We start from the raw sequence: 12,891 nt of genomic DNA, 5'->3' as shown, positions 1-12,891 counted from the left end.
ATCGGCGAACCAAAGCATAAATTCGCCTTTAAATGAAATTTTCTATTTAAACTGGATTTAAGAAATCTCGAGCTTTCCCATCTGCCAAGAATGTTTTCAAGTATATGAAATAATACACTACATTAGTAGCAAACGTTGCAATTTAATCCAGGGAACTCATTCAATTTAAATTATAAATTAAAGAAATTTGAGAAGTTAAAGACTATAAATTAAAGATTTGGACTCGTTAAAGTCTTTGCTGACAACACTTTGAGAACTGACATACAGCGAATACACGAGTAAGACACATTAATGATGTTATATTTCTTGCAATAGCAAACCAGCCAAGTAGTGTGGATCGTAATGTCAGGATCCAAACATTTTTAAATGGACTTCATTAAAGCTGTTTCTAGCAGAAAAAAACTGAAGTGTAATGAATAATGAATCTAAAATTCGTGTAGTTTCATTTATAGTATAGTAACATTGTAGAGATATTAGGAACTTTTTTTTATGCGGGAGACATGAAAAATGAGCAGTATCCTCCGCGGGGCTCAAACCTCGGACCTCTAGAATACACGCAGAGTATGCTGACCTTTACACCACGAAGGCATGCTAAGAAGGCGGGAGAAATACCGTATATACTCCCCCTTTTAAAGGGCGACTGGGGATCAGGGGACCCAATCGTCAAATCCTGGTGGTGGAGAATCATCATCCAGCACGTTTTTTAGTTCGGACGCCACTGTAGAGACATTAGGTATTTTTGAAGCAGGAGACTGAAGAAATATTCAGTGCTCTCGCCGGGACTCGAACCTCAGACCTCTCGAATAGGCGGGAGAAATAGCTTATAACATCATAAGCAGACAACAATCTGAAGCTTAAGATTTGTTTCACATGTGCCATCTTAAGCGCTTTCCCGTAGCTTCCGTATATCAGCTTTCAGGGGATTTGAAGACTATCAATTTACTAATTTCAACTTAAGTTTTCTTGCAAATACAGTAGAAATGTAAATTCTTGCTGCAATCGATCACGAAAATTTTCGACTGCGATCGATCCACTAACCCTGATTCATATCGTTTGAAATTATATCCTGACATAAATAATACAGTGTTATACAATGCGATTGATTAAATGAGAGTTTATACCTCTTACACATTCAAAATCAAAACTATGATTCACAGGAAAAAAATATTTATTACTTTTGGCTCCTTTTCAAGCATTAACTGGACAGCCAACTCAAATTATTCTTCGTAATACGCTAGAACTAGACGATATGTTGTTTGGTAAACTATGATATAAAATGATTAAGTATGTTATTCTCTCTCTCTCTCTTTTTTTTAAATTTGATTTCCGATTTTTGATCAATTAAGTACATTTTCCGGGTTAATTTTCTCTAAAGCAAATTTTAACTGAGATTCATTTCAAAATTTTTCAGTTGAAAATATGCTTATGCGTGGGACTGTATTTTTACATTATGGCTTCAAATTAACCATTATCTTATAAAATAAAATGCGAAGAATTGCTTAAGTGATGCGAAGATCTAAAATAAAATTTAACAAATTTCATAATAATTCAGAAAAGTAAAGTCTAAGATTTATCACAAAAAGTTTCACGCAATGGCAGTGGATAAATTCACTGTAAGTTTTAATGGGATAATGTAGATGTCCTCCGCTCGTATAGCAGGTGTAACTTTTCATTTTTAGATTGAAAAGGCATTTGATTTGAAAATATAAAATACTTCATTATATATATCCCTTCGAAATACGTGCAGAATTTAAATATATATTCAAAAGTACTGTGAAATGAACCTCCTATTAATTAAGACACAAGAACACGCTGAACAAATACTAATTCAGAAGTCAAACAACAAAAATCAGCGTTATATTAAATATAACGCTGATTTTTGTTGTTTGACTTCTGAGCCTCATATATTCTAATGTACTGTTAAATTAAAAATAAACTACATTTTAAATGCACAAAACAAGTAGAATCAGGTTGAAAAATTAAATTTGATATCAAAAGTATGAGTTCTGGTTAGAACTAAAAGCTTGAAAAAGGGGTAAAAATAAACTACATTTTAAATGCACAAAACAAGTGGAATCAGGTTGAAAAATTAAATTTGATATCAAAAGTATGAGTTCTGGTTAGAACTAAAAGCTTGAAAAAGGGGAAGGGACGCCTTACAACGGGTGTACTCCCACATTCTTATGATCCTCTTTTTCGCCCCACAATTCGACATTTTTTTATCTTTTACTGTACTCCTAAAAAAAAACAAATTTTAAACTTTTATTATTTCAGGATGTCTTTTTACACAAGACAGATGAAAAAGTATCCACTCAGATTTCAACGAAGTCAAGTCAAAACATATATCCCCCAAATCTCGAACTTCAATCTTCATAATCCCAAAATATCCTATCTTAGATCTTGAATAAAGTAAGCAATTAGTAAAATTTAAAAAAAAATAGTAAATTTTTTTAAGGAAATTGTTTTGTATATAGGAATAGAGACTGCAGCTGTAACACAATAATGACTATGGGAAAGCTTCCAAGTAGACATTTGATTAATATAGGGGCCACTACACCACATGCAAACAATTGTTTGTTCCCCGTTTAAATAAAATGAATTCGATTTTGTGTTCTCGATGAAGGCAGGCGTTAAGCCATTAGAGTAAAGGACGTGTGGTCTATCTTCATGGAAGAACCACTGTCAGGGTGAATTTCCTCAGGGAATGGGATTAATGCTTGCGTTACACAACACATGGAGAAAACATACCAGAAATCATCTTATTAATCTGGAAAGCGAATTCAAAGCTGAACTGCCAGTATTCAGAGGTCTAATCTGTTATATCACTTGTAAACTATGTACTGTATTTAAACATAAGAATTTAAATCCACCGCAAAGGTACGAAAATACTCCCTACTAACATAGGTATTTCTGCGCAAAGAAATTAACCTTAATTTTTTTCTCTGTCTAATATTGGGAAATACAATATGCATTTAGAGTATTAATATCTGAAAATCCATTTAAAGGGGAAAGAGATGAAGAAAAAGATGAACTGCATTTAAAACAAGGTTAACATTAACCATACTCTGGAGTAGTGTCTTCTGGCAACTACAGAACAGTTAGGATGTGCTTTAAAACACTGCTTATTAATCTTTAAGGTAGGCATATAACGCTGTTGACCTGATTCACATGAAGTAAACAAAAAAGAATTTTACTTGAAATACATGAATAACGTACAAAATCACATAAATAATTTTTACGCAGACCAGATGTCAGTGTGTATTATGATAGAGAGAGATAAACTGAGAGTTAAAACAAGAGGTGAAACTAAGAGGTGAAAAATCGGTATATTGATATAATTAAACGTTAAATGTAATAAATGAATTTCTTCTTCGAGAGAAACTGACATTCAGTTTAATGCTAAAATTTAAAACTAATCCGTTCGCTTACGATCTGCATACTCGAAGGTGAAATAAATTTGAGTTTTATTTAAAATTTTTGCTGACCATTTTTTAATTCGGTTAAAAAAATAATATGTTTTTGAGACAATTTATCCAAAGGGCGTTAATATTTAATTATTTCAAGCCTCAAAGCAAGCCATAACATAAGCTAGCGTCTGAAATGCAGATGAATAGTTTACGTGCGTTATAGGTTATGCGCACATGAAATAATCCAGTTTAGAGTTCAATTACATATACTTTCTGCGATATACTAAAAATAAAAGCTGCTCACTCTTCAATTAATGTGCTAACGTAAACGAGGTAACAAATGAATAAAAATTTTAACTTATAAACGGTACTCATTTGAAGATAAAATTTGCAGTTAAAATGAATAATATTCATATTAATTTATATCTTTAAATGCTTAACTTGCGCATCAAAATGTACTGCTCGAGTATCGAAATTTTTTAACTTAACAGAGTACTTAATGTGATATATTAATGCCAAGTGGCGTCTGAGCTATTTTGTGGGAAAAAAAAAAAAAAAAAAAAAAAAGTCAACTCTGGAATCTATTTGTGTCACGGTCATTTAAGAAATGTAATGAATTTATAAGTTTGTGTCAATTTTTTTAGTCTACTTTATCAGAATAGATTACGATATTATTTACATCATTCCGAAGTTGCTTATTTATTCCTTTAAAAAATGCCATCCGCATTCTGGTTACTCAGGTTAAATCTCCTTAGTGATTCCAATGTTGTAAAAACGATTAAATTTTCAGTTATTTTCTACGTCTAGAAACAATCAAGGACACACTCTCAGTAAATCACAATTTCCTCTCTCTCTCTCAACGCAGTTTCCCGTAAGCAGAGTTTATTTGTTTCATCCCTTCCCCATCTCTATATCGGAAGCTATGAGCGATTCAGTTTCCAATTGAACATATTGAACACATAATTGATAAAGAGTCGACGAACTTTAATGAAAGGTAGTTAGAAGTTACAAAGTTCCAGAATCTTGCTCTGAAGGGATGCTTATATAGGAAACTTTCTGAGTGAAACTGGTTCGTAATAACATACATACAATTTTAGAATAGGTAAATTTTATAGAAAAATTTCAAGCTGAGAAGGACAAATGTATGTTAGAAAAGAAAATAGTTTCTTATATATAATAAAAGGCGCAGAAATGTTTTCACTCAAAATTTCGCATTATTATGCAAAACATTTTGAAGTTCAAACCAAAAAAAGAATATGTTGCTTAAAATTATAGTTTATATCTTAAGAGTTACGAAATGTATATTAAAATTCCGTATATCGGCAAAATATCAAATAGATGACTATCCTATCTTAGTAGCTTCATATTAACCCTTTATTTGGCAAGGTTACTCAAAAGCAACATGTATTTTCATTAGTTCTTAGGAGATTTGCTAATTAAAGGGTTGAAAAATCAATTAATTTTGCTTTAATAAATGCAGCAATTACAATACGAAAACAAATATTTTTATGAAACTTTTAAATATTAATCATAAAATTAATTACAATTTGCGAATTTAAAAGCGCCATTATGATTAATTTTAACATTTATTATTAATCAGTTTAATATTTGTAAATTTAAATTAAAAATGTTAGCGTAATAACATAACTGTTTTAATATTTTTGAACCCATCTATATTATTGCTAGGTTATATCATATTCAATGATTTTTTCGAAATGATTTTTTGTAACTCATAAGTACAGAAACGGAGTACTCAGTATTGATGGTTCGTCTTAGATTCGGTTCCCAGTGAATGGATTGACTGCATCAAGTTTTCTGGTTTTATTCCTGCGTTATTTGGTTATAACCCTTCAAACAGTAATAGTTCGCCCCAGGCTCCGGGCCCACCAGCGGCCGAGTGGTAAAGTCGCTGAACACTGGTAATTCGGTCCGAGGTTCGAATCCCACGAACGGGCTGGCTCTATGGGCGTTTTCGTGGTTTTCCCCATGTGTAACGTGTATACGAGCCAGTTTCCCTTAGAAAGTCCTCCACGAAGGCATCCCTCCCCTTAGGCAGATAGCCCTCGAGGCTTTGCCATAATCACACACACACGCATCGCCCCAGGCTCCTTATCTAAAGGACCCACCAGCAGCCGAGTGGTAAAAGTCGCTGAACACTGGTAAGTCAACCTGGATTCGATTCCAGGCGAACGGGCCGCCTGTATGGAAGTTTTCGCGGGTTGTCCGGTATGCAACGTGAGCACGAGTCAGTTTTCCTTAGAAGGTCCTCAACGAAAACATCCTTTCCCTTAGGCAGATAACCCTCGCTTGCTTTGCCATAATCAAATAAACCAAACCAAAACAAAAGAAACTGTACCTAAGGGTTAAATTGGCTGGCTACGAGGAAGTTTTTTTGAACTTTTTTATGCGCAGTGTAATTAAGCCAGTTTGAATCCACTTTCTTGTAGCTATAGCCGTCATATGCTATGTTTTGTTTTTTTTTTTTTTTAATTAAGGATATGAAAAATTTTCTACCTTAAATTCAGTTCACGGTTTACGCATCAATAAATAAAATTAATTAATTTTAATAAATTTTCTTTTCAAAAATACAGTTTATACCAGTTTTTTTTTTTTTTTTCAAAATATAATTTGATTTTTCTGTTTCAAAGCAGCTAAATATATTTGCTCAGTTAAAATGATATTACTGATAACCAAAACAATATTTTTACACTAACATATTCCACCTATTTAGTCTCAGAAAAATCGTTAAATTCTGCAGAAGTTCTGGGAGGATTGATTCTAACTTTTTTCGGATAAAGACGGCAGAGGAAGATTAAGGATTTCTTTCTTAACTCATGGACAGTTACCGTGAGGACAGAAATTCTGAAAGTAGTTATCAAGTTCACTGCATAAGGCACATTATTCAAACATAACAAGTAAATCGATAATTTCAAAGATATCTTATGTATTTATAATGTAATGCTAGAGTGATATTGCTGTAATTTAAATATATAACCACTTGAAAAGTGTATAATTTGCGCATAACAATTGCCATGCAGTGTGTTAAGAATTCTAGGGCAAATTTTATGCAAACAGTCGAAAGCCTATTTTGGTAACACTGCGCAAATTGGATTGCTTCAATCTTTTCCCGAGTGATTAGAATTAACAGGAAAGATTACGCCTTTGAGAAAGAAGTGGAGAAAATTTAGAACTTTTTAAAGTTACTCTTTGCATGATTTAAATCACTTTATATTGCTTTCCTTACTAAATCTACATTACTATCTGTCTTTCTCTCACAAAGAACAAATTTTAGTATTAATAAGGCATTTCATAAATTATCAAAGTCGGTCGAAGCGGCATATTTTTGTACTAATATGAGCTGATTACAAATAATATGTGATTCCTATCCATATTCTTAACATGAGAATAAAATCAACACTTGATATTTGTTTATAATTAAATCTCACCGCTTTCTGTAAAATTAAAACTCACAGGTAAGGCATGTGGTGGATATTGGAACCACGATTTAAATAAACCTATATTATTGATCAGACTACGATTCAGTATAAAAAGGTTCTGTGCTGAAATTGGCACTTTGATATGTGATATAAATATGGGGTATGTAAATTAATTCCTATGTTTGACTTAAACTATGGGCAAATGACAGCTAATGATATTTTTTAGAATCAATAAATAAGAATGGCGATTTGTTTTCATTAATTGCTGAAACATACCTGATAATTACGTAGTTTTACGTCAATAACCTGTTGATCTATTTTGCGGAGGTGAAATTCACTATGAAGGAAATTATGTGGGAATTTGTGAGATTGTTAAATTAATCCAAATATGCGCAGAGGTTAATTTTAGCCGGAGCCATCGTAGTTACCCTCTGCTACTGACAAATCATTGCTTCTGACAAATCATAATTCGTGCAATGATCAATCAGAGCCATTGTTCAAATGCTCAACAATTTACATTTGAATCATTTTGTAGCAGATAAAACTTTTTTTTTACATAAGGGGAGAAGTTAGATATGTAATAGTTAAGATTAACAAGACATGTCAGTGGTTTCTAAATGTAAACAATAATTCTAAATTATAAGAAAAAATAATACTAGAAGAAACTAAACGCAGAAAAGCTACTAATTCAAATACGCTATTAAAGATATAAAGGAAAGGCTTAATAATCAATCATGCTTTTATATTCTCTGCTTTTATTATGAAGTTGACGTTAAATTTATTAAATATAAAAAATAAGGCTACCCTAAATTAACAGGAAGAAGTATTTACACATTCAATTTATTTAAAAAACTGGAATAATACTAAAAATATTTATATTTGTTCGTCGTGTTTATTTTCTCCTTCACTGCATTTAATATAAAATATTATTCTTTAATAATGATATTAAATTTAAAATTTTTAATTGATGTTCTTAGTTGCTCTTTGATGATGCCCTATGGTTATACAAAAATGAAAGAAGGCTTTGAAAAATTATTGCTCATAAGAATATAAATAGTAAACTAGGTTTAACTGAAGGACAACATTGCCATAGAGCTTTTCGGAAATTAAATATAAATATTAACAACGAGTTTAATATTTTCTATAATACCGTATTATGTCGTGTATCTTGGCGGGCGAAAGAATTAAAAGTTGGCTGAAATCGAAAAGCCATAGCTTTGTTTGGTACGTGACAGATGTTGATGCCTTTTGAAGGTATACTCTTGGCCTGCTCCGGCACTCAAAGTATGGCAGTTCCCGGTTTGACGCAGAGAAGTTATACATCATGTGAACTTGCTTCACTTGGTTTCATTGCTACGATAATGGCTCACATTTCAACGTATCCGTGTTTCAACTCGGCTTTTTCTGTTGTTGATGCTGAAGCATAATTCACATGTTTTCTTTTTTGAATTATTTTTGCTAGGCTTCCCCATATTTCAGAAGTCATTTTTTTCTTTTTTGGGGATGGGGTGGGGGGTTCGTTTTCTTTATCAGCAAAGTTATCTGTCACTAAATTGAAAGTTTAGGTATTCGAATAGAAGAATAAGTAAAACTAAGAAAGATCTGAATTTAGGAGTTCAGAAAATCGGAATGAAGTACATAAAAATCGGCATTTAACACATGTAGTTACAAATATTTATATTTCATGAAGATTTAATATTTCGAAATTCCTGCGAGTATTACCTTATTACGATATAAATTATACAAATTAAGGAATGCAACAACTGCCAGAGGAAAAAAAGGTCTTAATTCGTTTTTAAAAATAGTCTTGCTTTATTCATGCAAATAATTTTATCCAAACCGATGTTTTTTTTTTAAATCTAAGAATCTATATTGTTTAGTGTTTTTTTATATAACACCCTCTTAATACTCAGTGAATAGTATATTTTTAAATCATGCAGACTAAGTCCTGAGGCTCAGTTTCTCAGTCAAGTGGCCGAAATGTGATGAAACATTTACCTTGTATAGTACTGGCGTTACAACTTATGGCTGAAACAGAAAGTGGTGAAACTTCTTTATACCCGTCAGTTGCTGATTACATGATATGCATAACTCTTTGATAAAACAGCTTTGGGTGCATTAACCTTCATTCATGAAATGCTATTATGTTTTATGCAGGAATATCTATTTCAGTGGGACTGCAATTTGAATAATTTAAAGCGAAAACAAGTTTTCAACAGCTGATTTTTAATAGGGGATTTATAAAATTTAAATTTCTTACCTGCAAGTGATGCAACTTAAAAATGTCTTTTGCTTAGAAAGAATGAATGCTACACAAAAAATTTATACAAACTTGTCATCAAAATCACAAAAACTAATTATTGCGAGTCTAGAATAATTGCCAATCACTGGTAAAGAATATTGTAAATGCAGTGGAAATATATATCAAACAGGCCCCGAGTAAATGATTCCGATTAAAATTCGAAATTCAATTTTCGTAATTGTAAAGTTAAAATTCCAAATAAAATTTTTTTCCTTGCAAGATTTATGTAATGTGAATCTTAGGAAATCGATACATCTTTAATAATGCCAGTTTGAGGAAAATTACTTTCATCAAGGAAACACTATTCGCATCCACTATAAAGCATCTCTGGAAATGATAAGACTAAACCATGTGTTGAGTCACTTCACACTAATTGGTATTTATTACTCATTATACATTTCTCATTGAACAGTTCAGATGTTCATCTGTTTTTTCATGACACCTGGTAATTTTTCGGCAACATTGCAAATATTCTAATGAAATTTATAAAAAGCTAATTTTTGAGCATCAACATTGTTAGTAAAATGACTGGCATAATAAAAAATTGCATATAATAAAAGTAGTTGCGGCTAATAACAGCAGTATCACATCAAACATATGTGCTAATAAAAAGACAGCCGAACAATCAACAATAATTAATAGTTGATTAAGTGCAAAGAATTTACATATGACCGCGGACTTACATGTTTAACAGTACTATGAACTTTTTCTAACCCAATGCTTTCAGTTGAGGGTTCGAAACAACAAATTACAATTATTAATTAATTAGCATTAATAATTATTCATTAAGCCACACTTGTTCAGACAGTATTCAAGGAAAAACCAGAGCCAGGAAAAGGTAAATGCTGTTAGGTGTAGGTGTGATATTCCTTGTTATGTGTGTGATAACATAATTTTACGACCGTAAATCTGAAGCATACTGAAAACAAGGAACGTTTTAAATGTACCAAGCTTGAATAACATTATTTAAAAAATCTGTGATGCAGATTTAACAATGCAGACTCTCACTCGTTTGAAAGAAATGGGACAGAGACTAGCACAACTAAGTTTACGTACTTTAGATTCTCACCTAATTTATTAACGTGTTTTAAATCGTATTTGTCAATATGTCTGGGATTTGCCTGAGGCAAGAAAAAAATGAAATATTTGACAAGGCCCAATGCACAGGCAATTCATCGTCGAAATACTACGATTCACGCAAAACAAACCCACGTGCTTTTGTTCTTAAATACTATTATTTTCTTTTACATTGTATGCAAATAATAAACATCCTGCCTCCAAATCATTACTGACCTGTTACAGAGAGTTCGAAAGGCAGTAATTAATTTCAGATGTGTTTAAAATTTAATTTTTCTATGCTACAGTAAAAGTGTTTGAATATTTGTTATTATATCATATCATTTTAGTTATAGTTAACAACTTCATGCTGTGAATTTTGGTTGCTGTGTAGTTTGATGTGAAGTGAAAAGTCAAATACCTCTGCGGGGGGGGGGAATAAGTGAAAGAAAGAACGAAAGAAATAAAAAAATAGTTAGGAAGTTTACAGTAACCAAGCGGAAAAATATATGCACGTGATACTTTATTTATCGTATAAAATGTAAGTTAAAAGTTTTCAAGGTCATTCGCTCTTAAATATTGTTTTTGTTTAGTTACAAATTCCATTTAACATATTCATATAGGGGAAGAGTTACAAGTCAATAATGGTTATATTTCTCCCTTTCCTGTTCAAGACACAATTAAAACCATTAAATTGTGAAATATATCTGCGTATTCTTTTGCGTGAGTTTATATATAAAAATGAAATACTGTAAATATAACGGAAACTCAATATAATTTTAAAATGTTAGCTCGAATTCTTGTTACATTTTCACTAACTACTAAAATATAAGCAGAGTGTTCTAATTGAAATGAGTATTAAAGAGAGTCTTTAAATTGCATATGATATGATATCTATATTACCAAATACTTGTCTCTATTTAACTGAAAACACCACTTTTATTCTATAAGTTAAAAAAATAATTAGAGTAGTGCCTAAGAACGGAGTCAGGCTGATTATGAAGTTCAAATAATACACGAAGCCATACAATAGCTATCTGATCTATCAGTCTTAATCCAAAGTAGAAAAATTAACCTCTAGTTTAAATATGTTTCGTTCCTCCAAATCTTCTATTTGACAGCTGAGTAGAGATTTCGCGTGCATTTTTCATTTTGGTGATTTACATCATTTTTATTTCAAGTGTATTCAGAAGGTGAAATGTGAAGAGTTCTAAAGTAAAAACTGTTGCATTAACAAATTTCAACATGGTTAAAGGCCAAAATTCTTACATATATTACTCTCTTTCATTGTAAATGCAGTGATCACATATATATTAAAAAAAAAGGAAGAAAATTTTAAAATGCAAATGTGCTCTTTATGGCAGTTAATAATATTCTAAATTCTTAAAATGTGATTAGTTATCCACGTATCATATGATACTCATGTCCACAAATTTCGCATGCAAACATTGCGTTAAGAGAGAGAAGAGTTAGAAAAAAAAAAAAAAAAAAAAAAAAAAGAAAGGAAATAAACGGAATACAAAAACGGTCTCAAATCAATGTCTATGATTAATTAATTGCTTTGATTTCGAGTTGAGCATGATACCTTTGACATAGCTAGTCATTAACATCAGCGTAAATTTTATATAATTTTAATATATTTTAGTAAATGAAGAAATGAAAAGTGTAATACACTTAGTCACGTGGTAGCGAAATTTTCTATAGGTTCAGAATTATTTCACAGGCAATCTTATTTAATAATTGATGTAGAAAACGAAAATAATACTTTGATAATCAAGGAACTGTGATAATTTATTTTGAATGTATAGTTGTGAAGTGAATTCTAAAGCTAAAGTACTTGTGTTTGGTTTAATTTGTTTTGCTTCTGCAGTCATGAATTTCCTAGCAACTTTTAAAATAATTTTAACCACAATAAAAAATACAATTAAATAAGTAAATATATAAATAAATAAAATTAAGTTAAAAAACAGTGGGCGCCGAGGTTGTAAAAAAATCAAGCAATTAAAACTGAAGTGGATTGTGAATGATTCAGTTATTCACTATGTATATTGAAACTAATTAAATCAAACGGTCGGGGAGGGAAAGAAGGGGGAGGGGTTTGTTTGATCTAAAAACAGAACTTTCTCAAACACTCAAAAGTAATTCAAAAAATTATGCAAGGTAAACAAAGTAAGAAATAACGCAAGCGTGAAAACAAAGGTAAAAGTTTGGAATAAACTTTGCAAAGGGGAGTGAAACTTAAAAACTTTGTTTGAGAAGAGAGTTAGTTCACTCACCGACAAAAGTTGTCCCAGTGACATGAAAGATTCGCGGTCGCGTCAGTTTAAAAGCGACATGACAATCCCAGCTGATCCTTCCAGTAAAGCGAGCAGACTGTTAAACGATGTGGCGGAAAAATGTGTACAGCGGCGCATGGAGGCCCTCGGCGGACCCTTACCCGATGCTCTCCTAGTCTGCCACTGGCATCATCCGAGTCCTGAGCGCGCAGTCAGCCAGCTCGCTTCCTATTGGCCCCCGTGGTCCGGCCCAGCCTCTGACGTAAGCGCAATCATGTAGAGTGGCAAATGTGATTTATAGTTTGTGTGCGCGACGCTGAAGTTTTGAATATGTGCATCCACCAGTGGCGGAAGGGAGGGGAGGGGCTAGTTCCCTGTCTGTTATACCCCCTTGCTCAGAACTGTCATCACCT

The 12,891-nt window shown here is 32.1% G+C and overlaps 1 protein-coding gene across 3 annotated transcripts in view; it reads right to left on the bottom strand.

Annotated features, from left to right (window-relative positions):
* LOC118199142 (sal-like protein 1) overlaps positions 1-12,674 on the bottom strand; it is a 363,730-nt gene extending 351,056 nt beyond the window's left edge. For all 3 annotated transcript variants that reach the window (XM_085809856.1, XM_085809857.1, XM_085809855.1), the window contains exon 1: positions 12,479-12,674. The gene's annotated coding sequence lies outside the window, so the exon portion shown is untranslated. The remainder of the gene's footprint in view (positions 1-12,478) is intronic.
* Between the last annotated feature and the right edge of the window lie 217 nt (positions 12,675-12,891).

Source organism: Stegodyphus dumicola, chromosome X2 (assembly GCF_044657685.1).
Source record: "Stegodyphus dumicola isolate Sdum_Otavi_A_Nest chromosome X2, ASM4465768v1".
Classification (NCBI taxonomy): domain Eukaryota; kingdom Metazoa; phylum Arthropoda; class Arachnida; order Araneae; family Eresidae; genus Stegodyphus; species Stegodyphus dumicola.
This window is presented reverse-complemented; position numbering and strand designations above follow the sequence as displayed.